The following is a 25348-nucleotide window of genomic DNA, read 5'->3' as shown; positions in this document are numbered from 1 at the left end:
CTTATACCCGGGACAGCGCTGGGCCACGACCCGCACGTCTACCCACTACTCCGCCTGGTCCGGCCTGCTGCGCGCGCCCACGATGCGCTCCCGCTCGCGCTCGCCACGCTGAGCCCGCAACTGACCTGCGCTATCACCCCGCCCAGATCGCCAACAACATGGCCTATGCACACACACGTACGGTGTCCACCCACACGGGCACCCCATGCACAACACGCACGTGCGCGCACACACACACCCCTACATCGCGGACCCGACGCGCCCGACACGCCCAGCGCGCACCCACACACATGCCCGACGCGTCTGACCCGTGGTCGCGGCTTATTTGGCCAACACTCACCCCCTAAGCCGGGGCTTAGAGGAGTCCAGGCTCGAGGTCGTCGCCGATCTCCACCAGGAGCGCGCGCTCCGCCGACGGCGCCTTCCGCTGGGGGCACTCGCGCTTGAAATGGCCGCGCTCGCCGCAGCTGTAGCAGCGTCCGCACCGCTTGTCTCCGCCGCCCAATGTCGTACTGCCCGCGTCGTCGTCGTGGTCGAGGCCGCCTCCGCCATGCCGATGTTGCCGAGCTGCCCACTGTGCCGCAGTCAGCATCAGCTCCTCACCGTCGCGCCTACCCCCGTCCTACCCGCGACGCCGGGTCCGTTCGTCGAATGCTTTGAGCCGCCCCAAAGCTTCCTCGTATGCCATCTCTTCTACATTGCAAAATTGTTCAATTCCGGCGACGGCGGGGTAGAGGCGCTCCGGGACCGTGTCCAACATCTTCTTCACGAGCGCAGCGTAGTCGAGCACCGCCCCCAGACCTGCATAGCGCGTCGTCATGGTGCCGAGCTTCCCGGCGTAGGCTGTCCAGGTCGTCGTCATCCGCCATCCGCAGCCGCTCGAACTCGCCGCGGAGCGACGCGAGTCAGGCCCCCCGCACCCGATCGGCGACGACGAAGCGCACCTTGAGGGAGTCCCATACCTCCTTCGCGGTGGGCTTCGTCGACACCGGCAGCAGCACTTCCTCCGACAGCGCCCCGAGGAGCGAAAATATAAAATAGCACAGCTGCACCCGGGCCCTTTCTATCTAGCCATCCATTCTACGCATCGCGATTCGTGCAAACACATTTCTCTTTTTTGTTTCTCACACGTAAAACATATTCTGAAGTTCAAACCTTTGCAGCGTAGCAAAGTTTTCTATCTAGAATCTAGGATAAATCTCTCAGATTTTTTTGTCAAATATAAATATACAAAAAATGATTTTTTAATCTAAAAAATCATTTTTTTTATATTTATTTTTGACAAAAAAAATCTGAGAGATTGATCCTAGATTCTAGATGGAAAGCTTTGCCACGCGCAAAGGTTTGAACTTCAAGACATCTTTTATGTGAGAGAAACAAAAAAGAGAAATTTTCATACGAAAAGTTAGTTGTGTTGCACAGATCTTAAAGCAATATTGGACAACCAGGATACCAGGACCGGGGTGCAGCTGTTCTAAAAATCCACGTCCCCCGAGGAGCATCACCTGCGCCGTCTTGCTCTTGCCGGCGTCGATCGTCGTGCCCTCCGGTGGAGCGACCACCCTCCATAGCCCCTGGGCATCAAGAAAAGCTTCCACCTTGATCGCCCAGGAGAGGTAGTTCGTCGTGGTCAGTGGTGGGAGCGGCAGCGAGAGCGAGCCACCACCGCCACCGTGCGGTACGAGCGCCATGGCCGCCGGCGTTCACCTCCAAAACCGGGCTCTGATGCCAATTGTTGGAACCCTAGCCTTGCCCTAGCTCACCTCTCTCTCTCTCTCTGTGCACCTCACTCTCCTGCTCTGGCATGAACCGAGAAGAAGGGGGAGGAAGAACAAGAACACGATGGACACAACGAGAGTTTCCGGCGCACGAACGCAACCGCACGAACGGTATTTTTCCCAAGCAACAAACTCGTCCCACACATGTTACAACGATCACCGTGGCGATCTTATACCCGGGCCAGCGCTGGGCCACGACCCCGCCTGGTCCGACCCGCTCCGCGCGCCCACGACGCTTTCCCGCTCGCGCTCGCCACGCTAAGCCCGCAACAGACCTGCGAGATCACCCCGCCCAAATCGCCAACGGCATGGCCTACGCACACACACGTATGGTGTCCACCCACACGGGCAACCCGGGCACCACACGCACGCACACACGCAGACCTACACTGCGGACCCGACACGCCCAACGCGCACCCACACATGCGCCCGACGCGTCCGACCCATGGCCGCGGCTTATTTGGCCAACGGTCCCTCTACCGAGGATGGAACTCGGCAAACGCATGGCTGAGTTTATTTGGCTTTACTGAGTTCCCAAGAAACTCTACTCGGCGATTCCAATAGTGAAAACTATCACATGATTCGCCCTAATTGTACGGGCAAATAATATGTATGCATGGTCTATAATGAAATTTACAACAGAGATTTACCCGCTCATGATTCTACCTAACACGGTCTACTATGCGGGGAGGCGTTTTGGCTCAAAAAACAGTAGAATTTAAAAAAAATCTGAAATATTTCATAGATGTTCGTGTTAGTGTCGCAAACATGCTTGACAATTTTCATGCAAAACGGAGCAGCGGCGTTTCGTCTATGAAAAGAACAAATTTGGGTGTGACATTGTGGGGTAACAATTGATGTTCAATTTGTTTTTTTTGCACAGGCCAAAATGCTTCACATTTTTGCCTATATTTTCAGGTAGCATTTGGATTTAACAAAGAACACATACAAATTTTGTTGGGATTTTTTTGACATTTCAAAATTCATTTTCCACATGCAGGAGCACGTGCTCCCCGGAGGCGAATTGCATTTCCGGTCTATCATGCTCATATTCAATTTTGTCCATTATACCAAATTTCAAAATACTTGTCATCACCATGATGTATGTATACAATTATATACCAATTGCTCCAGAACTTTATCTTTTAATAGGCCAGAGAAATGCATGTAATACTTGCAAAAAAAACATGATTCCCAAGGCGTCTTTTTGAAACAGTGAAGCCCCCCATGTTCCCCCACTTCCATTTATGTGGGGTGGCAGTTTCAGTCATAGCTTTTGTTTCATTTATTATCAACGGGGCAAAGGGCAATATTATACAAATGATGGACGTGCAATCGCATGCTAAGCTACTCGATAGTTGATGGTTTCTAAATATCTTGGCCCCATGATAATGGAATGTATGCATAATTATATATGATGATCTAAGTAAACAGGCGGTGGCTTATCGGCAAATGACGTCTTTGGTTGCTTCTACTTATTTCCCGACGGATTCTTGAACTCTAAGGAAGAGGGGGAGGAAGAGTAGCAATGGTCCAAGGAGGAGAGAAGCGCTATAGAGAAGGTGAGATGGGCGTTATCCGGTTTTAAAGAAGAGTGTTCCAGCGAGAAATGCCCCGCTACGGCAGGAAACCAAGCGGGAAGGGCAGGGTCTGCCAGAAAAAGGGAAGGGCACATCGTAGAGTGGAGTTTTTGAGATGGGGCCATGTGTTGGAGATAATATAGCGGATAGTCCGGACAACCACATTTCTCCCCAACATATCGGATGGATTTGGAGGAGCCCGACCTGCCCAGACGGTTGGATTGTGGGGAACCCGTTAGGCCTGTTTGATGTCCGAGCATGCCTGGACGTAGGAGGGCGAAATGAGTTTGGACGAACACGCCTGGACGTAGGAGGGAGAAATGAGTTTCGATCTTACGGACGACCTTAATCATTTGTCTGATTCATATATATATGCATTGTAGCCCATAGCAACCCACGGGCATTCTACTAGTAGGAATAGGATTGGACTTGGGAGTCCAAGTCCTCTCCCCCTTAGCTGCGTCCTAGGGCTTGGAGGGGCTGTTTCCCACGCCCCTCCACCTATATATAGAGGGGAGGGGGCGCCCCAAGAGGATACACAAAGCCCTTGGCGCTCCTTTCTCTCCCGTTACTCCGTAGTCCACTACAGCGCTGTCGGTGCTCCACCACCACCATCACCATCACGTCGTCATGTTGGTTGTGATCTCATCTACTTATCCTCTCCCGCTTGCTGGATCAATAAGGAGCAGACGTCATCGAGCCGCACGTGTGCTAAACTCGGAGGTACCGTTCGTTCGGCACTAGATCGGTTGGATCGTGATCGGATCGCGAAGAGTACGACTGTCGGTGTCAAAACCGGCGGATCTCGGGTAGGGGGTCCCGAACTGTGCGTCTAGGATCTATGGTTACAGGAGACAGGGGACACGATGTTTACCCCGGTTCGGGCCCTCTCTATGGAGGTAATGTTGGAAATATACCCTAGAGGCAATAATAAAATGGTTATTATTATATTTCCTTGTTCATGATAATTGTCTATTGTTCATGCTATAATTGTATTAACTGGAAACCGTAATACATGTGTGAATACATAGACCACAACATGTCCCTAGTAAGCCTCTAGTTGACTAGCTCGTTGATCAATAGATGGTTATGGTTTCCTGACCATGGACATTGGATGTCATTGATAACGGGATCACATCATTAGGAGAATGATGTGATGGACAAGACCCAATCCTAAGCATAGCACAAGATCGTGTAGTTCGTTTGCTAAGAGCTTTTCTAATGTCAAGTATCATTTCCTTAGACCATGAGATTGTGCAACTCCCGGATACCGTAGGAATGCTTTGGGTGTACCAAACGTCACAACGTAACTGGGTGGCTATAAAGGTACACTACAGGTATCTCCGAAAGTGTCTGTTGTGTTGGCACGAATCGAGACTGGGATTTGTCACTCCGTATGACGGAGAGGTATCTCTGGGCCCACTCGGTAATGCATCATCATAATGAGCTCAATGTGACTAAGTAGTTAGTCACGGGATCATGCATTACGGAACGAGTAAAGTGACTTGCCGGTAACGAGATTGCACGAGGTATTGGGATACCGACGATCGAATCTCGGGCAAGTAATATACCGATAGACAAAGGGAATTGAATACGGGATTGATTGAATCCCCGACATCGTGGTTCATCCGATGAGATCATCGTGGAACATGTGGGAGCCAATATGGGTATCCAGATCCCGCTATTGGTTATTGGCCGGAGAGGTGTCTTGGTCGTGTCTGCATGGTTCCCGAACCCGTAGGGTCTACACACTTAAGGTTCGGTGACGCTAGAGTTGTTATGGGAAATAGTATGTGGTTATCGAAGGTTGTTCGGAGTCCCGGATGAGATCCCGGACATGACGAGGAGCTCCGGAATGGTCCGGAGGTGAAGATCGGTATATTAGACGAAGGGTATTGGAGTCCGGAATTGTTCCGGGGATACCAGGCTATGGCCAGCATGACCGAAAGGTGTTTCGGGAGCCCTGGCAAGTGTTGGAGGGCCTCATGGGCCAAAGGGGAAGGGGCAAACCAGCCCACTAAGGGGTGGTGCGCCCCCCACACCCTTTCCCACGTAACTTGGGGAGGTGGGGCGCCTCTACCTGCTTGGCTTGGGGGGCAAGTCTCCCTAGGGAGATCCAATCTGCTTGGCCGCCGCCCCCTAGGGGAAACCCTAGGGCACCTCCCCCTCTCCCCTTGCCCCTATATATAGTGGAGGGGTGGGAGGGCAGCCGCCCCTCTTCCCTGGCGCAGCCCTCCCTCCTCATACACCTCCTCCTTCTCCGTAGTGCTTAGCGAAGCTCTGCCGGAGAACCACGAGCTCCATTGCCACCATGCCGTCGTGCTGCTAGAGTTCTCCCTCAACTTCTCCTCACCCCTTGCTGGATCAAGAAGGAGGAGACGTCCCCGGGCTGTACGTGTGTTGAACGCGGAGGCGCCGTCCGTTCGGCGCTAGATCGGATCTTCCGCGATTTGAATCGCCGCGAGTACGAATCCATCAACCGCGTTCTTGTAACGCTTCCGCTTAGCGATCTTCAAGGGTATGAAGATGCACTCCCTCTCTCTCGTTGCTAGCACCTCCTAGATTGATCTTGGTGACACGTAGGAAAATTTTGAATTATTGCTACGTTCCCCAACAGTGGCATCATGAGCTAGGTCTATGCGTAGATTCTATGCACGAGTAGAACACAAAGTAGTTGTGGGCGATGATTTGTTCAATTTGCTTGCCGTTACTAGTCTTATCTTGATTCGGCGGCATTGTGGGATGAAGTGGCCCGGACCGACCTTACTCGTACACTTACATGAGATAGGTTCCACCGACTGACATGCACTTGATGCATAAGGTGGCTAGCGGGTGTCTGTCTCTCCCACTTTAGTCGGATCGGATTCGATGAAGAGGGTCCTTATGAAGGGTAAATAGCAATTGGCATATCACCATTGTGGCTTTTGCGTAGGTAAGAAACGTTCTTGCTAGAAACCCATAGCAGCCACGTAAAACATGCAACAACAATTAGAGGATGTCTAACTTGTTTTTGCAGTGTATGCTATGTGATGTGATATGGCCAAAAGGATGTGATGAATGATATATGTGATGTATGAGATTGATCATGTTCTTGTAATAGGAATCACGACTTGCATGTCGATGAGTATGACAACCGGCGGGAGCCATAGGAGTTGTCTTAATTTATTGTATGACCTGCGTGTCAATGAAAAACGCCATGTAATTACTTTACTTTATTGCTAACCGTTAGCCATAGTAGTAGAAGTAATAGTTGGCGAGACAACTTCATGCAGACACGATGATGGGGATCATGATGATGGAGATCATGGTGTCATGCCGGTGACGAAGGTGATCATGCCGCGCCTCGAAGATGGAGATCAAAAGGCGCAAGATGATACTGGCCATACATGTCACTTTATGATTTGCATGTGATGTTTGTCATGTTTACATCTTATTTGCTTAGAACGACGGTAGCATAAATAAGATGATCCCTCACTAAAATTTCAAGAGATGTGTTCCCCCTAACTGTGCACCGTTGCGAAGGTTCATTGTTTCGAAGCACCACGTGATGATCGGGTGTGATAGATTCTAACATTCGCATACAACGGGTGTAAGCCAGATTTAGACATGCGAAACACTTAGGTTGACTTGACGAGCCTAGCATGTACAGACATGGCCTCGGAACACAAGAGACCGAAAGGTCGAACATGAGTCGTATAGTAGATACGATCAACATGAAGATGTTCACCGACGATGACTAGTCCGTCTCACGTGATGATCGGACACAGCCTAGTTGACTCAGATCATGTATCACTTAGATGACTGGAGGGATGTCTATCTAAGTGGGAGTTCATTAAATAATCAGATGAACTTAATTATCATGAACATAGTCAAAAGGTCTTTGCAAATTATGTCGTAGCTTACGCTTTAGTTCTACTGTTTAAGATATGTTCCTAGAGAAATTTTAGTTGAAAGTTGATAGTAGCAATTATGCGGACTGGGTCCGTAAACTGAGGATTGTCCTCATTGCTGCACAGAAGGCTTATGTCCTTAATGCACCGCTCGGTGTGCTGAACCTTGAGCGTCGTTTGTAGATGTTGCGAACATCTGACATACACGTTTTGATGACTACGTGATAGTTCGGTGCGTAATGTTAAACGGTTTAGAATTGAGGCACCGAAGACATTTTGAAACGTCGCGGAACATATGAGATGTTCCAAGAGCTGAAATTGAGATTTCAGGCCCGTGCCCACGTCAAGAGGTGTGAGACCTCCGACAAGTTTCTTAAGCCTGCAAACTAAGGGAGAAAAGCTCAATCGTTGAGCATGTGCTCACATTGTCTGAGTACTACAATCGCTTGAATCGAGTGGGAGTTAATCTTCCAGATGAGATAGTGATGGTTCTCCATAGTCACTGCCACCAAGCTACTAGAGCTTCGTGATGAACTATAACATATCAGGGATAGATATGATGATCCTTGAGCTATTCGCTATGTTTGACACCGCGAAAGTAGAAATCAAGTAGGAGCATCAATTGTTGATGGTTAGTAAAACCACTAGTTTCAAGAAGGGCAGGGGAAAGAAGGGATACTTCATGAAACGGCAAATCAGTTGCTGCTCTAGTGAAGAAACCCAAGGTTGAACCCAAACCCGAGACTAAGTGCTTCTGTAATGAGGGGAACGGTCACTGAAGCAGAACTACCCTAGATACTTGGTAGATGAGAAGGCAGGCAAGGTCGACAGAAGTATATTGGATATACATTATATTAATGTGTACTTTACTAGTACTCCTAGTAGCACCAGGGTATTAGATACCGGTTCGGTTGATAAGTGTTGGTAACTCGAAATAAAAGGCTACGGAATAAACGGAGACTAGCTAAAGGTGAGATGACGATATGTGTTGGAAGTGTTTCCAAGGTTGATGTGATCAAACATCGCACGCTCCCTCTACCATCGAGATTGGTGTTAAACCTAAATAATTGTTATTTGGTGTTTGCGTGAGCATAGACATGATTGGATTATGTTTATCGCAATACGGTAATTCATTTAAGGAGAATAATGGTTACTCTGTTTATTTGAGTAATACCTTCAATGGTCTTGCACCTAAAATGAATGGTTTATTGAATCTCGATCGTAGTGATACACATGTTCATGCCAAAAGATATAAGATAGTAATGATAGTACCACATACTTGTGGCACTGCCATTTGAGTCATATTGGTATAAAACGCATGAAGAAGCTTCATGTTGATGGATCTTTGGACTCACTCATTTTTTAAAAGATTGAGACATGCGAACCATGTCTATTGGTAGATATGCATGAAGAAACTCCATACAGATGGATCGTTTGGACTCACTTGATTTTGAATCACTTGAGACATGCAAATCATAACACATGGGCAAGATGACTGAAAGGCCTCGTTTTCAGTAAGATGGAACAAGAGAGCAACTTGTTGGAAGTAATACATTTGATGTGTGCAGTCCAATGAGTGTTGAGGCACGCAGTGTATATCGTTATGTTCTTACTTCACAGATGATTTGAGTAGATGCTAAGAATATTTACTTGATGAAACACAAGTCTGAATTATTGAAAGGTTCAAGTAATTTCAGAGTGAAGTTGAAGATCGTCGTGACAAGAGGATAAAATGTCTATGATATGATCATAGAGATATCTGAGTTACGAGTTTGGCACACAATTAAGACATTGTGGAAATTGTTTCACTACTAATACCGCCTGGAACACCATAGTGTGATGGTGTGTCCGAATATAATAACTGCACCCTATTGGATATGGTGCATGCCATGATGTGTCTTATCGAATTACCACTATCGTTTATGGGTTAGGCATTAGAGACAACCGCATTCACTTTAAATAGGGCACCACGCAATTCCGTTGAGACGACACCGTATGAACTATGGTTTAGATAAACCTAAGCTGTCGTTTCTTAAAAGTTTGGGGCTACGACGCTTATGTGAAAAAGTTTCAGGCTGATAAGCTCGAACCCAAAGCGGATAAATGCATCTTCATGGAATACTCAAAACAGTTGGGTATACCTCCTATTTCAGATCTAGAAGCAAAGGGATTGTTTCTAGAAACAGGTCCTTTCTCGAGGAAAAGTTTCTCTCGAAAGAATTGAGTGGGAGGATGGTGGAGACTTGATGAGGTTATTGAACCATCACTTCAACTAGTGTGTAGCAGGGCACAGGAAGTTGTTCCTGTGGCACCTACACCAATTGAAGTGGAAGCTTATGATAGTGATCATGAAACTTCGGACCAAGTCACTACCAAACCTCGTAGGTCGACAAGGATGCGTACTACTTCAGAGTGGTACGTAATCCTGTCTTGGAAGTCATGTTGCTAGACAACAATGAACCTACGAGCTATGGAGAAGCGATGGTGAGCCCGGATTCCGACGAATGGCTCGAGGCCATAAAATCCGAGAGGATCCATGTATGAAAACAAAGTATAGACTTTGAAAGAACTACTTGATAGTCATAAGGCTGTTGGGTACAGATGGATTTTAAAAGGAAGACGGACAATAATGGTAAGTGTCACCATTAAGAAAGCTCGACTTGCCGTTAAGATGTTTTCCGACAAGTTCAAGGAGTTGACTACGATGAGACTTTCTCACTCGTAGCGATGCTAAGAGTCTGTTGGAATTATATTAGCAGTTACTGCATTATTTATGAAATCTTGCAGATGGGATGTCAAAACATTGTTTCCTCGACGATTTTCTTGAGGAAAGGTTGTATGTGATACAACCAGGAGGTTTTGTCAATCCTGAAAGATGCTAACAAGTATGCAAAGCTCCAGCAATCCTTCTAAGGACTGGAGTAAGCATCTCGGAGTTGGAATGTACGCTTTGATGAGATGATCAAAGATTTTGGGTTTATACAAAGTTTATGATAAACTTGTATTTCCAAAGAAGTGAGTGGGAGCACTATAGAATTTTTGATGAGTATATGTTGTTAACATATTGTTGATCAAAAATGATGTAGAATTTCTGGAAAGCATACAGGGTTATTTGAAAAGTGTTTTTCAATGGAAAACCTGGATTAAGCTACTTGAACATTGAGCATCAAGATCTATAAGGATAGATAAAAAACGCTTAATAGTACTTTCAAATGACTACATACCGTGACAAGATTTTGAAGGAGTTCAAAATAGATCAGCAAAGAAGGAGTTCCTGGCTGTGTTACAAGGTGTGAGTATTGAGTAAGACTCAAGACCACGGCAGAAGAGAGAGAAAGGACGAAGGTCGTCCCCTATGCTTTAGACGTAGGCTCTACAATATGCTATGCTGTGTACCGCACCTGAAGTGTGCCTTGCCATGAGTTAGTCAAGGGGTACAATAGTGATCCAGGAATGGATCACATGACAGCGGTCGAACTTATCCTTAGTAACTAGTGGACTAAGGAATTTTCTCGATTATGGAGGTGGTAAAAGAGTTCGTCGTAAAGGGTTATGTCGATGCAAACTTTGACACTAATCCGGATGACTCTGAGTAGTAAAACGGATTCGTATAGTAGAGCAGTTATTTGGAATAGCTCCAAGTAGCGCGTGGTAGCTGCATCTACAAGATGACATAGAGATTTGTAAAGCACACACGGATCTGAAAGGTTCAGACCCGTTAACTAATAAACTCTCTCACAAGCGAGATATGAACAAACCCCATGGGTGTTGGATTCATTACAATCACATAGTGATGTGAACTAGATTATTGACTCTAGTGCAAGTGGGAGACTGTTGGAAATATGCCCTAGAGGCAATAATAAAATGGTTATTATTGTATTTCCTTGTTCATGATAATTGTCTGTTGTTCATGCTATAATTGTATTAACTGGAAACCGTAATACATGTGTGAATACATAGACCACAACATGTCCCTAGTAAGCCTCTAGTTGACTAGCTCGTTGATCAATAGATGGTTATGGTTTCCTGACCATGGACATTGGATGTCATTGATAACGGGATCACATCATTAGGAGAATGATGTGATGGACAAGACCCAATCCGAAGCATAGCACAAGATCATGTAGTTTGTTTGCTAAGAGCTTTTCTAATGTCAAGTATCATTTCCTTAGACCATGAGATTGTGCAACTCCCGGATACCGTAGGAATGCTTTCGGTGTACCAAATGTCACAACGTAACTGGGTGGCTATAAAGGTACACTACAGGTATCTCCGAAAGTGTCTGTTGGGTTGGCACGAATCGAGACTGGGATTTGTCACTCCGTATGACGGAGAGGTATCTCTGGGCCCACTCGGTAATGCATCATCATAATGAGCTCAATGTGACTAAGTAGTTAGTCACGGGATCATGCATTACGGAACGAGTAAAGTGACTTGCCGGTAACGAGATTGAACGTGGTATTGGGATACCGACGATCGAATCTCGGGCAAGTAACATACCGATAGACAAAGGGAATTGAATACGGGATTGATTGAATCCCCGACATCGTGGTTCATCCGATGAGATCATCGTGGAACATGTGGGAGCCAATATGGGTATCCAGATCCCGCTATTGGTTATTGGCCGGAGAGGTGTCTCGGTCGTGTCTGCATGGTTCCCGAACCCGTAGGGTCTACACACTTAAGGTTCGGTGACGCTAGAGTTGTTATGGGAAATAGTATGTGGTTACCGAAGGTTGTTCGGAGTCCCGGATGAGATCCCGGACATGACGAGGAGCTCCGGAATGGTCCGGAGGTGAAGATCGGTATATTGGACGAAGGGTATTGGAGTCCGGAATTGTTTCGGGGATACCAGGCTATGGCCAGCATGACCAAAAGGTGTTTCGGAAGCCCCGACAAGTGTTGGAGGGCCTCATGGGCCAAAGGGGAAGGGGCAAACCAGCCCACTAAGGGGTGGTGCGCCCCCCACACCCTTTCCCACGTAACTTGGGGAGGTGGGCGCCTCCACCTGGCTTGGGAGGCAAGCCTCCACCTGCTTGGCTTGGGGGGCAAGTCTCCCTAGGGAGATCCAATCTGCTTGGCCGCCGCCCCCTAGGGGAAACCCTAGGGCGCCTCCCCCTCTCCCCTTGCCCCTATATATAGTGGAGGGGTGGGAGGGCAGCCGCACCTCTTCCCTGGCGCAGCCCTCCCTCCTCATACACCTCCTCCTTCTCCTCCGTAGTGCTTAGCGAAGCTCTGCCGGAGAACCACGAGCTCCATTGCCACCATGCCGTCGTGCTGCTGGAGTTCTCCCTCAACTTCTCCTCTCCCCTTGCTGGATCAAGAAGGAGGAGACGTCCCCGGGTTGTACGTGTGTTGAACGCGGAGGCGCCGTCCGTTCGGCGCTAGATCAGATCTTCCGCGATTTGAATCGTCGCGAGTACGACTCCATCAACCGCGTTCTTGTAACGCTTCCGCTTAGCGGTCTTCAAGGGTATGAAGATGCACTCCCTCTCTCTCGTTGCTAGCATCTCCTAGATTGATCTTGGTGACACGTAGGAAAATTTTGAATTATTGCTACGTTCCCCAACAGGTAATACCCTACTTCCTGCTTGATTGATCTTGATGAATATGAGTGTTACAAGAGTTGATCTACCACGAGATCGTAATGGCTAAACCCTAGAAGTCTAGCCTGTATGACTATGGTAATGAGTACATATCCTTTCCGGACTACACCCTCCGGTTTATATAGACACCGGGGGGATCTAGGGTTACATAGAGTCGGTTACATAGGAAGGAATCTTCATAATTAATCGCCAAGCTTGCCTTCCATGCCAAGGAGAGTCCAATCCGGACACGGGTAGAGTCTTCGGCCTTCATGTCTTCACAGCCCACCAGTCCGGCCCATGGATAACAGGCCGGACGCCCGAGGACCCCTTAGTACAGGACTCCCTCAGTAGCCCCTGAACCTGGCTTCAATGACCAGGAGTCCGGCGCGCAGATTGTCTTCGGCATTGCAAGGCGGGTTCCCTTCTTGCCGAACTCCAAGATAGTCTTCGGATGCAATGATAGTATCCAGACCTGTCACACGCACCATACACAACCACAGAGAAAATATAGTTTTTACACGAGTCCAATCCGCCGACAAATGTTTTGTAGAATGACATCACGTTCGACCGGCCATAATTCCGAACCGTTTCTGTGTCCGCCGCTCCACGTCCCGAGACGCGGTTGCCATTGGCACGTCTTGTCAAAGCAAAGATCGTGTCCCCTTATCGTCGGATTTTCATCAATGTGGGTATGGGTAACCCAACCAGGCCGTTTATACAGCCCTTGGGAATAGGCGAATTCTAAGGCGAGCGGGGAGGCGTTCACTATTCACTGCCTTTATAAAGGGATAAGGATTCCCTCTTCCTCTCCCACGCCTTCTCTCCATCTCCGCCCTTCCAATCTTGAGCTCCAGCGCCCAAGTTCTTATCTCCTTTCCACTCGAGCTAGCACTCAACCATGTCTGGATCCGGAGGTCAGGGCAAGTGGATGGTCTCCTCCGTCAAGGAGGAGGACTTTACTGAGCTTCGGGCGACCGGATACTTGGCGAAGGGAATCGCCCATCGTCTGTCGGCCGAGGGGCAAGTCATCCCCACGCCGGAGCCCAACGAGAGGGTGGTATTCCTCCCTCATTTCTTCCGCGGACTAGGGTTCCCACTCCACCCTTTCGTCCGCGGGCTGATGTATTATTACGGGATAGATTTCCACGATCTGTCCCCGAACTCCTTCCTCAACATCTCAGTGTTTATTGTCGTGTGTGAGGCCTTCCTTCGCATCCAACCCCACTTCGGGCTATGGCTCAAACTCTTCAATGTGAAGCCGAAGGTGGTGGATAGCCAGCACGCGGAGTGCGGGGGAGCCATGGTGAGTAAGCTGTCAAACGTCTCCTGGCCGAAAGGTACTTTCATGGAGACAGTAAAGGAGTGGCAGAAACAATGGTTCTACATCACAGAACCCCGCGGCACCACCTAGGCCGCGGCTGCCGAATTCCGCTCCGGCGCTCCCATGCGACTCACCTCCTGGGTCGAGAAGAGTCAAAACTGGTGTTCGCCCGACAAGCTGATTGCGCTGCAGACACGCATTCAAAGTATGATAGCCAAGAGTGTCAAGCTTGTCGATGTAATTTAGGTGATGCTGGTTCGCCGGATCCTCCCGTGTCAGCGCAGAAGCCACCCTCTATGGGAGTTCAATCTGAAGAAGCACCAAACCCTAGTGAGGCTCTTTGAAACCACTCACGCGGGTGCCTGGAGATTGCTCTTTAAGGGCAACGAGAAACCGCCAGCCACAGATTCAGACCGTGGGCACGACAGTAAACACCCCGCCAGCGAGGTATGTTATTTTTAACGCATCCCCTACTTGCTTGTTTTGTGGATGATGTCTGAGCTTTTATCATTGCTTTCTCAGGATTGGACGAAGAGGGCGAAGCGGATCTAGTGTCCGACTCCGCAGCCTGAAGAACCGGTCATCCCGCGTCTGGCGAAGATGCTGGCGCCGGCGCGCCGGAGAAGAAGGACAAGAAGAAGGCCAAGAGGGCCAAAAGTGGCCCCCGTCGCAAGGGTGCTTCAGACGTGACGTCCGAAGACGAAGAAACCCATTCCTCCGTCCCTGAGGACGATGACAAGGAAGAGGAGGAGGAGGACGAAAAGAAACCTCCCCTTGAGGAGGGAAAGAAGAAGAGGGCGGCTTCCACGAATTTGGAGGCGGGAACGCCCAAGAAGGGGAAGGGCGCCCTTGCGGTCCACACCACATGGGACGTTGACAGCAGTCCGGAGCGACGCCTCCGTACTAAGCCTCGGGCCGCATCGTAAGTACTATGACTCACGTATACAAGTGTACCTGGCCTCTCCTTTTTATTGTTTTGGTGTGGGTAATTGTGCTATTGTAGTCCGGGCCGTGACAGCGTTCAGCGATCCTCGTCTGGAGGTTCGTTGGATCCGGCGGAAATGGCCAGCATGTCGCCGCCGCCCGCTTATTCCCCCGGGGCCAAGGACGACACCGAAGTGTTGTCCCGGAGGACTGCTCCGTGCCGTGGAGGGGCCCAGGACGCCGTCCAGGAGGTGCCGCGAGGCGAGACCTCTGCAGCCGAACACATGGGGGAGCCGATCCCGCTGAAGACTGGCAAGGAGGGACGTATTCAGTTCGGCCCTCAGCCAAATACAATTCCGGAGACCGATACGGCCCCGGAATCCGGCGAGCACCCTCCTCCGAAGGAGGGAGGTGCGCCAATTCCATTGGTGGCCCCTGTCCAACCAGGGGCACCGGATAACCTGATGGAGGCGCTACGAGGCGCCTCCATTGTGGACGAGCACCGTGTCCTTATGGGTACGGTGATCGAAAAGGTTCAATCCGTCAAGAGCGGACTAAACGAGGCCTGCAACAGTCTGTTGACAGGTTTTGAGGTAAGTCTCGTAGAAAGAGAACACCCCGTGCTGACAGTAGCCCCCGAGACACTGTCCGGTGTTCGGAAAGAAAGGCCGGACAGAGGATCAACCCTTTGTAGGAGACTAACTGTGATATGTATGAATGAGCAGGCGTCGCTGTTGGCCACGACCTCGCATGCTGCTGAAGTCTCTGAACTGAAGCAGAGGTTGGAGCGGGCTGAGAACGAGCTCGGCGAGGTGAAGATTCAGCTCCAGGAGAAGCAAGGTGAGTAACGACTTGCTGCGTATTCGGAAAGAGTAAGCGGCGAGTATTGACCGAAGTGTCATAATATGTGTAGGGGCGGCGACCGAGGTCGAGGCCCTGAAAAATGCCCTGGCCGAAGCCGAGGGGAAGGCTGTTCAGCAGGAAGCCGCCCGTAAGAAGCTCAAGGCCCGGGTCGGCGAGATCCAGCAGGAGCTCCAAGACGCGGTGAAGAAGTGTGAGGCTTTGGAGCGCAAAGCGTCGGTTCGAGAGACCAAACTTGCCAAAGCTCGCCAGAGCGCGGAGGCCGCACAGAATGAAGCCCGGGGCGCTCTCGAGGAGATCCAAGAGGCCAAGAAGATCGCAGCGGGTAAGGCTTTTAACATGCAAAGCAAGTATGCAGAGAAGAAGTACCTTTTACTAACCCGGGTTCGGAGTTGCCCAGGGGCCTTTGCGGATCTGCCACGCAGCGTGTCCGATGCTGCGGAGTTCTTCCGAGCCGGAGAAGGGAATTCCACGGAGAAGCTGTTCTGGTCGCAGTATGCTGTGCCAGAACATCCGGTGCCCTTTGCCGATTAGCTAAAACAGTTGGTCGAGCTGCACAGGGTGGCCGAACTGGCCATGAAGGATTTAATAATCCGGCTTTGGCCAGCCGAAGCTATACCTAGCAGTTATTTTAGCCTCGTGAAGCGGGTGATGGAGGATTGTCCGCGGCTAGACATCGTCAAGCGATCAGTCTGCATCGAAGGTGCCCGCATGGCCTTCGCTCGTTGCAAAATGTGGTGGGCGAAGATGGACGCCGTCGGGGTGGCCAAGGGGCCGCCGGAGGGCAAGGAGCACCGCACACCCGAGCGATATTTTGCGGATGTCCTGGAGGGGTCTCGACTTGCAGCAGCGCAGTGCGGGCAGGACATTATTTTCGAATGAAGACATTCGTTTTTTTGCCTTGTATGATGAAAACAAATCCGGTTTGTAATATATGTTTGTTATGTTTTGATTGTTTCCTCCTGTGCGGCCGTGTTGTATGGAATCTGATGGTTGACCAGTCGTCGGCTTCTGCCCTCACGTAGGTGGTACGGAGGTGTTTGGGATGGAATCTAAACAATATTGATCCAATTATATGGTCCCTGAAGGAGTTGTTTAGCGCAACGAACCAGGCAATCAGACTATGCGGCTTAAACGCCCTCACTTAGCCATAGGAGTTTTATAATAAAACATAGGCGCAGCCCCTGGTATACGAACCAGAGTGCTGTCAGCGTCTGATCGGGAAGTACCGATCCTTCGCGAAATGCGGAAAAATCTCCAATGATTTGTGACCTCCGAGCAGCTGGCCGGCTCTCGCCGCATCATGACAGCCAGTTTTCGGCTTTCTCTATTGAGGTGCTCATCCGGTTTAGACCAGGGCACAATCGCAATAGTTCTCCCTTTACTACCCTAGCCGATGTAGCGGAACATAGGGTAGCAACATAGGAGCCAGGCAACCCAACTATTGACCAAAGACATGATTCGGAGCCAATGCATATAATGCTAAATTCAGGGTGCCGAACTTATCTATTAGAAGTGTTCGGACTTTGTTGTCGTATTATGGGGCGATAAGGAGCCCCTGGCGAATATTGAAACGTACCAAAGTGCATGGGTGCGAGGATATAAGTAATTAATAGCAACGGGAAACAGAAAAAGAGCAGAGGTAGTATCTGGGGGCCCTTGACTTGGGCCGTAAACTGCTTCTATTATGGTTGGGTTAATGCGTCGAAGCGCATTTATACAAATAATGCGATAAGCAACCGGCTATTTAACATGCCAGAACCAGAGGAGAACTCCATTTGGGTACTGAAAGACAGGTAGAGTAGTCGTTGGATTGTCCTCTAGGGCTTCCCCTGTATGCCTGTGCTCTGCGCCAATCTGGTGTACTTGTCCTTTGACAGGACCGGTAGTCAGGCCATCGGAGGAGGCCGGTATAAAAGATACCTGAAAAAAAAAGGAAAAAGAAAAGAAAAAATAAAATAGTAGAGATACTAGTGAGTCCGGGATCGGTGTAGCCGAACTACAAGCTAGTTGTGCCTCCGTCGATGACCATGGGATCTTGAGTGCGTAATTATGTACGCGTGGTGCGGATGCAGCTACCTCATCAGGACCGGGACGGAGGCCAAATTGCTAGTCGAGCTCTTGACGAGTCGAACCATCCTGTTGCAGTGTGGTCCGGACTCTCTTAATGATGTCCAGGGGCTCGACAGCCGGATTACGGTTCTGCTTGAGATGGCCGCTCTGTACCTCTGCTGCTAGGGCGGCTGTGTGCTCCTCTGTTTGGAGGGAGCGTTCAGTATTTCCATTGACTGTTATGACGCCGCGTGGACCGGGCATCTTGAGCTTGAGATAAGCATAGTGTGGCACTGCGTTGAATCTAGCAAACGCAGTTCGTCCAAGCAGTGCGTGGTAGCCGCTGCGGAAGGGGACGATATCGAAGATTAACTCTTCGCTTCGGAAGTTGTCCGGAGAACCGAAGACTACTTCCAGCGTGATTGAGCCCGTACAACGGGCCTCCACGCCTGGTATGACTCCTTTAAAGGTAGTCTTTGTGGGCTTGATTCGTGAGGGATTAATGCCCATTTTACGCGCTGTATCCTGATAGAGCAGGTTGAGGCTGCTACCACCGTCCATTAGGACTCGTGTTAGGTGAAATCCGTCGACGATTGGGTCGAGGACCAGTGCGGCCGAACCGCCATGGCGGATACTAGTTGGATGATCTCGACGATAAGGTGATCGGGAATGACGACCACGGATTGAATTTTGGGGCGACCGGCTCTACCGCGTAGACGTCCCTGATTGCTCGCTTGCGCTCCCTTTTGGGGATGTGTGTGGCGTATATCATGTTCACCGTCTTGACTCGAGGGGGAAATTTCTTCTGCCCCCCGGCGTTCGACTGCCGGGGCTCTTCGTCTTCGTCCTCGCTTTGTGATCCCTTTTCCTTGTTCTCGGCATTTAACTTGCCAGCCTATTTAAAAACCCAACAATCTCTGTTGGTATGATTGGCTTGTTTGTCTGGGGTGCTATGTATCTAGCACGGACGATCGAGTATGCGGTCCAAGCTGGATGGTCCCTCATTGTTCCTTTTGTAGGGCTTCTTCCATTGACCGGACTTGGAGCCGCTGAATCCGGCATTAACTGTGGTGTCATTGGTTTTATCGCCATTGCTTCGGCATTTGTGTCTATTGCGCCGGAGCTTGCCGGTGCTGTTCTTGGCCTCAGAGGGGCCTGCCTCGCTGGTTGTGTTTTTGCTACGAGCCAGCCAGCTATCCTCACCCGCGCAAAAGCGGGTCATGAGTGCTGTGAGGGCTGCCATGGATTTCGGCTTTTCTTGGCCGAGGTGGCGGGCGAGCCATTCGTCACAGATGCTGTGTTTGAAGGCCGCTAGGGCTTCGGCATCCGGACAGTCGACGATTTGGTTCTTTTTGGTTAGGAACCTAGTCCAGAATTTTCTGGCTGATTCTCTGGGTTGTTGGACTATATGACTTAAGTCATCGGCATCTGGTGGCCGGACATAAGTACCTTGGAAGTTGTCAAGAAAAGCTTCTTCCAAGTCCTCCCAGCTGCCGATGGAATTTTCAGGCACGCTATTTAACCAGTGTCTAGCTGGCCCTTTTAATTTTAGTGGGAGGTATTTGATGGCGTGGAGGTCATCTCCGCGAGCCATATGTATGTGGAGAATAAACTCTTCGATCCACACTGCGGGATAGGTTGTTCTGTCGTACGATTCAATGTTGACGGGCTTGAACCCCTCGGGGAATTCGTGATCCAGTACTTCATTTGTGAAGCAGAGGGGGTGTGCGGCGCCTCTATATCAGGCCGCGTCACAGTGCACCTCCGATGAAGTCCGTCTGCTGTTATCGGCCCGGGTGTGACTAGGTTTGTCACGTCCGAATAGGTAGCCGTCATCCCGAGTCGGGAAGCGTCCTCGCGATCTGTAGATTGATCCGAGGTCCTGCCGAAGGTTGTATGTATGGTCTCGAGCTATTCTGTCTCTGTTTTTACGAGGCGGTGGGGCGGGCTATTGTTCGGCCTGAGTTGCCATTTTATCCCGACCGCGGGGTGGTCGGTCCGCCGTACTATCCCGACCACGTGGTGGTCGTTCTGCCTTGCGCGAGGGAGGTACGGGATCTGGTGCCTCCTCATCGAAGTGAGGTAGCAGTCTGCGCTTCGGGTAACCCTTGGCTGGGCGCTTGAGGCCGTATTCTTCGGCTGCCAGCACATCGGTCCATCTGTCAATGAGTAGGTCTTGATCGGCTTGGAGCTGCTACTCCTTTTTCTTCAGGCTTCTAGCAGTATCTATTAGCTGGCGCTTGAAGCGCTCCTGCTCGAGGGGTGCCTCAGGCATGATGAAATCCTCGCTGCCGAGGCTCTCCTCATCCTCGGAGACTGGACGATAACTATCGTCATCCGGGTCAATGGGCATGGCCTGTTTATCAGGGTTAACTTTCCCGTTGTCTTGTTCCTCCTATTCGGATGCTGCTCCAACAGGGTCTTCATTGTTTTCGGTGTTGCCCAGAGTACTATTTTCTTCGGTGCCAGTGTTGCCATCTTTTGAGCGACGAGGCTTAGAACGGCGTTTAGGGCACCAGCGCTTGGGCTGTGTCTCAGAAGGTTTATTCGCAACGGGATCTTATTTGTCATCGTCACTAGCTTTTTTAGGCGTGTCAACCATGTACACATCGTACGAAGAGGTGGCCGTCCAACGTCCAGTGAATGATGGGTCTTGGCCTTGCTCCTTGTCGGCATCGTCGTCCATACCGTCGATGTCTTCGGAGCCATAATCAAGCACGTCGGTTAAGTCATCGACAGTGGCTATGAAGCGGGTGGCGGGTGGGAAGCAAATTCTCCATCGTCAGCCTCTAGCTTGAACCGAACATAGTTCGGCTGTGATTCCTTCTCCAAGGACAAATTCTTTAAAGAGTTTAGCACGTCACCCAAAGGTGAGTGCTGGAAGATGTTTGCGGCGCTAAATTCGAAAATCGATAACCGATCCAGCTTGGCGTCTGTAGGCGTACATGGTCCGGAACTTATAGCCGGAGACGAGTCCGGAGTTCCGTTGATGCAAATATTGCAGGGTGTCGAGTCTGTGTGCGGCTCCAACGTCGCGGACTCTATGGCCTCGGATGGCACAATCTGCTCCGGTTCTAAGGCCGTTGCAGCAACAGGAACCACCTCCTGGATGCGATCCGATGACAGATTTAGGTCATGTTCATCGGAGCGAGGGGGAGCGATCATCGCGGTCTCGAATCCGTCGAAGATCAGGTCTCCGCGGACGTCCACGACGTAGTTCAAGCTTCCGAATCTGACCTGATGGCCAGGGGCGTAGCTATCGATCTGCTCCAGATGGCCAAGCGAGTTGGCCCGCAGTACGAAGCCGCCGAACACGAAGATCTATCCGGGGAGGAAGGTTTCCCCTTGGACGGCGTCACTATCGACGATCGAAGGGGCCATCCAACCTTTCGCCGATGGCACAGCGGAACTCTCAATGAAAGCACCAATGTCGGTGTCAAAACCGGCGGATCTCGGGTAGGGGGACCCGAACTGTGCGTCTAGGATCGATGGTTACAGGAGACAGGGGACACGATGTTTACCCAGGTTCGGGCCCTCTCTATGGAGGTAATACCCTACTTCCTGCTTGATTGATCTTGATGAATATGAGTGTTACAAGAGTTGATCTACCACGAGATCGTAATGGCTAAACCCTAGAAGTCTAGCCTGTATGACTATGGTAATGAGTATATATCCTTTCCGGACTACACCCTCCGGTTTATATAGACACCGGCGGGATCTAGGGTTACATAGAGTCAGTTACATAGGAAGGAATCTTCATAGTTAAACGCCAAGCTTGCCTTCCACGCCAAGGAGAGTCCAATCCAGACACGGGTAGAGTCTTCGGCCTTCATGTCTTCACAGCCCACCAATCTGGCCCATGGATAACAGGCCGGACGCCCGAGGACCCCTTAGTCCAGGACTCCCTCAACGACTACATCAACCGCGTGATAAACACTTTCGCTTAGCGATCTACAAGGGTATGTAGATGCTCTCCCCCTCTCGTAGCTATGCATCTCCATGGATAGATCTTGCGTGTGCGTAGAATTTTTTTTTGTTTTCCCTGAAACGTTCCCCAACAAAGATATCTCTCTGACAATACATATTGAGCCAATCGGCTTCAGATGTTTTTTTTATAAGGAGGATTACCCCCGGCCTCTGCATCTGGGCGATGCATGCAGCCATTTTATTGATTATTCACAAAAACCTTACAAAGTAGTACATCGGGTAGTCTGAAGCCACCATCTTAGCAACATCCTAATCCTATCCACATGATGAACGGGTGCTGATAGTCTGAGCCTAATACCAAACAGACATCGCACAAATTCCTAACATCTAAAGCTAGAGGCCCCAACCAAGCCACATACTGGGTTTGTAGCACAAACCGGTCTGACGCACTCTCATGTGTCGTCGCCGCCATCTTCCACCAATCCATCTTCGGAGCAAACTAACGCACCGACCTTGCCAGGTTTCTCTGCCATCGATGCCAAAATGATACCAGACAGCATCCTCCTCCTGCGCGAGTCCATCTCCGCGCATTGGACGCCGAGTCTCCACAGCGCCACGCCGCCGAGATCAGCCGCCAACAGTGTGTAAGATGAAGTACCGCTCCACCAAAGAAGTCGTCCTCAGGTCACTCGAGCCCGTGTGTACCTCCAAGAATGACACCCCAAAGGGGGGAACGAGACCAGAGAGCTGCCGTCATCCGATCTATTGATCTAGCGTTTCTCCCGGAGGTAGCAGAGAGTGGCCTTGAACTTCTCCACGGCGATGCCTTCATGAAGGGAAAGACGCAGACAGCGCCACCACCGCCAGCCTTGGCAATAGCCGATAGCAGGTTTTCACCCAGATCTGTTAGAAGAACCTCCATCTCTTGTGCATGGACCGCCGCCATCCCTGTCGGGATCTAGATGATCCAGGCCACCGCTCCCAGATCACAGCAAGGAGAAGCCCCCACCAAGACCCGTCGGCCGACCAGGGGAGGCCGAGACCGCGCCCGCAGGACCAGATCCGCGTTGGATCTGTGCCCGCGCCATTGCCCCGGAGCCAACCCCACGTGCAGCCACCACGGCCTGGCCGCCCGCTCACGCCGCCGTCTGGACGCCGCCCTGCATCAGTGCCACGCCTCCGCCGCGCTGTCGCATCTCGCGCTGCAGCCATACGCCAAGAGGGGGAAAGGGGCCCCGCCGATGCTTACGCACACCGGGCTTCGCCCGGCGGCGCCTTCTGGTGGTGGCGAGGGGAGGGGAGGGTGTAGGAGGCGGCCGCGGGGTGGAGGCTTTTCGAATGTAGGGGATCACTGAGTCATGGGGGTGATATATCCAGCGATCTAGTCCGACTAATCCTTGAGAACTTGTAGGATAAACATATCTTTGCATAGATAGTACATGGTGATTTCGAACCATTTAACCATCTGCAGACAATAGTTGTTGAAGATGTAATGCCAAGTCCATTGTGGTGGGTTGTTGTCAAGATCGTTGCACACCCAAATCTCTAGCTTTGCCCGACTGACCTACCTCTAGCTTTTGGGAGGACTTTTGTAGGGGCGGGCAAGTCCAGATGTATGATTTGGATGCTGTGAAAATTAGTGACTTAGAGCAAATGTTGACTGGTGCCATGAGTTTGCATTGTTGGTTTACTGGTGCAGTGCTCTTGTTTTTAAGCAATTATCTTGAGCTACCTGGCTCGTTGTACATCTCATGTTTTCAGCTGCTATTCCTAAACGTTTTACACTACATCAAAGACTGACTGATTTACTAGAAAAGAACATGGCAGCATCATCAAGCATCAACCATACGATTTAATACCCAAAATACTAAGGACATTCCAACTCAAACTGACCAAGAACATTAGTGATTCAAAATGGGTTCAGGAACTTGCTCTGTATTGCGTCTGTTCAGAAATATGGGTGTTTTCAGCAAGTGAACCATAACGAGATTGCATGGTGACTGGAGACTGTGCAAGATGATGCTCCGTATCAACAATCTTACTGTATCCAAACTGAGGCTTAATCTAAATATACCAACAATGTTAGTGTCAAACATGATATTGTTGCTGCGTGTACAACAAGGAGATGCATGTATCACAAGGAGGATCATCAACCGTGGAGTAGTTAGTTAGCTAGGACACTTTGTAATCTTTATCTTCTTATCCCTAGCATTCTTTCTCTCCAAGATGTACTCCAACAACTTGTACGCATATCCGGGCTTGCAACCCAGCTATTTAACACGCAACATGTCCGGCCAGGAAAGGCAAGACGTTTACCGCAAGTCGCACATGGTATACAGAGCCATCTTCTTCCATTAAACCCTAGCTAATCCATCTACACCAAAGTGCGCAGCCATGTCTTCCCCTACCTCCTCCTTCCAGCCAACGCTTAGCGGTGGAGTCCCGGAGAAACTCTCCCTCACCAACTACGTTCTGTGGCGGACACAGATCATACCACAGCTGTGGGGCGCCGGCGTCTTCCACTACGTCGACGGCACGGCAACCGAGCCAGCCAAAACCCTCGTCACCAAGGATGCAGCCGGGAAGGAAACCTCCAGGCCGAACCCTCTCCATCCGCTCTGGGTGAGGGAGGACCAGAAGGTCCTTGGATACCTGCTCCAAAACCTCTCCAAGGAGGTGCTCGTCACGGTGACCATGATCACCACGGCGCGGGAACTCTGGGTGGCGCTGGAGAGCATGTTCTCATCGCAGTCACTCAGCCGCGTCAACAACATCCGCACGGCGCTGATTAACGCGCAGAAGGGAAATCAATCGGTGGCCTCCTACTTCGCCGCCATGAGGGGCCTCGCCGATGAGCTCGCCGCGGCGGGAAAACCCATCCAGGATGACGAGCTCATGTCCTACATCATCCACGGGCTGGACCAAGATTACCAGCCTCTCGTCTCTGCCTTGGATGCCCGCGTCACTCCGGTAACCCTTGACGAGCTCTTTGCCATGCTTAGCAATTTTGATCAGCGCATGGCGCAGTACCACGGCTCCGGTGGCGGCTTCAAGTCACCGGCCAACTCCGTCTCCAGAGGCCGCGCCGGCTGCTCTCGCTCTCATGCCTCCTCTCGTGGCAAGGGGAGGTTCGGATCCGGCGGTGGCGGCAACTCCAACGCTCACGGCGGCGGACGCTCCGGCAGCTCAAAAGGGCGTCGTGGCGGCGGCTCCAACAGATCTCGCCCGGACTTGCCTCGCTGCCAAATTTGTGGCAAGCCTGGTCATACGGCGAAGGACTGTTGGTACCGCTACGAGGAAGATGATGGTGACTCCTCGCAAGATGAAGAAAAGGTTGCTGCAGCTGCCGATGGCTCCTATGGGATTGACACGAACTGGTACGTTAACAGCGGCGCCACCAACCACATCACCAACCAGCTCGATAAGG

At 50.6% G+C, this 25348-nt stretch overlaps 1 non-coding gene across 1 annotated transcript; it reads left to right on the top strand.

The window, feature by feature from the left end:
* The first annotated feature begins 24795 nt into the window (after nt 1–24795).
* LOC120965712 (small nucleolar RNA Z247) lies at nt 24796–24934 on the top strand. Its single transcript, XR_005758737.1, has one exon. It is a non-coding gene; the product is annotated as a small nucleolar RNA Z247 (small nucleolar RNA).
* Nucleotides 24935–25348: the final 414 nt, after the last annotated feature.

This window comes from Aegilops tauschii, chromosome 5 (genome assembly GCF_002575655.3).
Source record: "Aegilops tauschii subsp. strangulata cultivar AL8/78 chromosome 5, Aet v6.0, whole genome shotgun sequence".
NCBI lineage: Eukaryota > Viridiplantae > Streptophyta > Magnoliopsida > Poales > Poaceae > Aegilops > Aegilops tauschii.
This window is presented reverse-complemented; position numbering and strand designations above follow the sequence as displayed.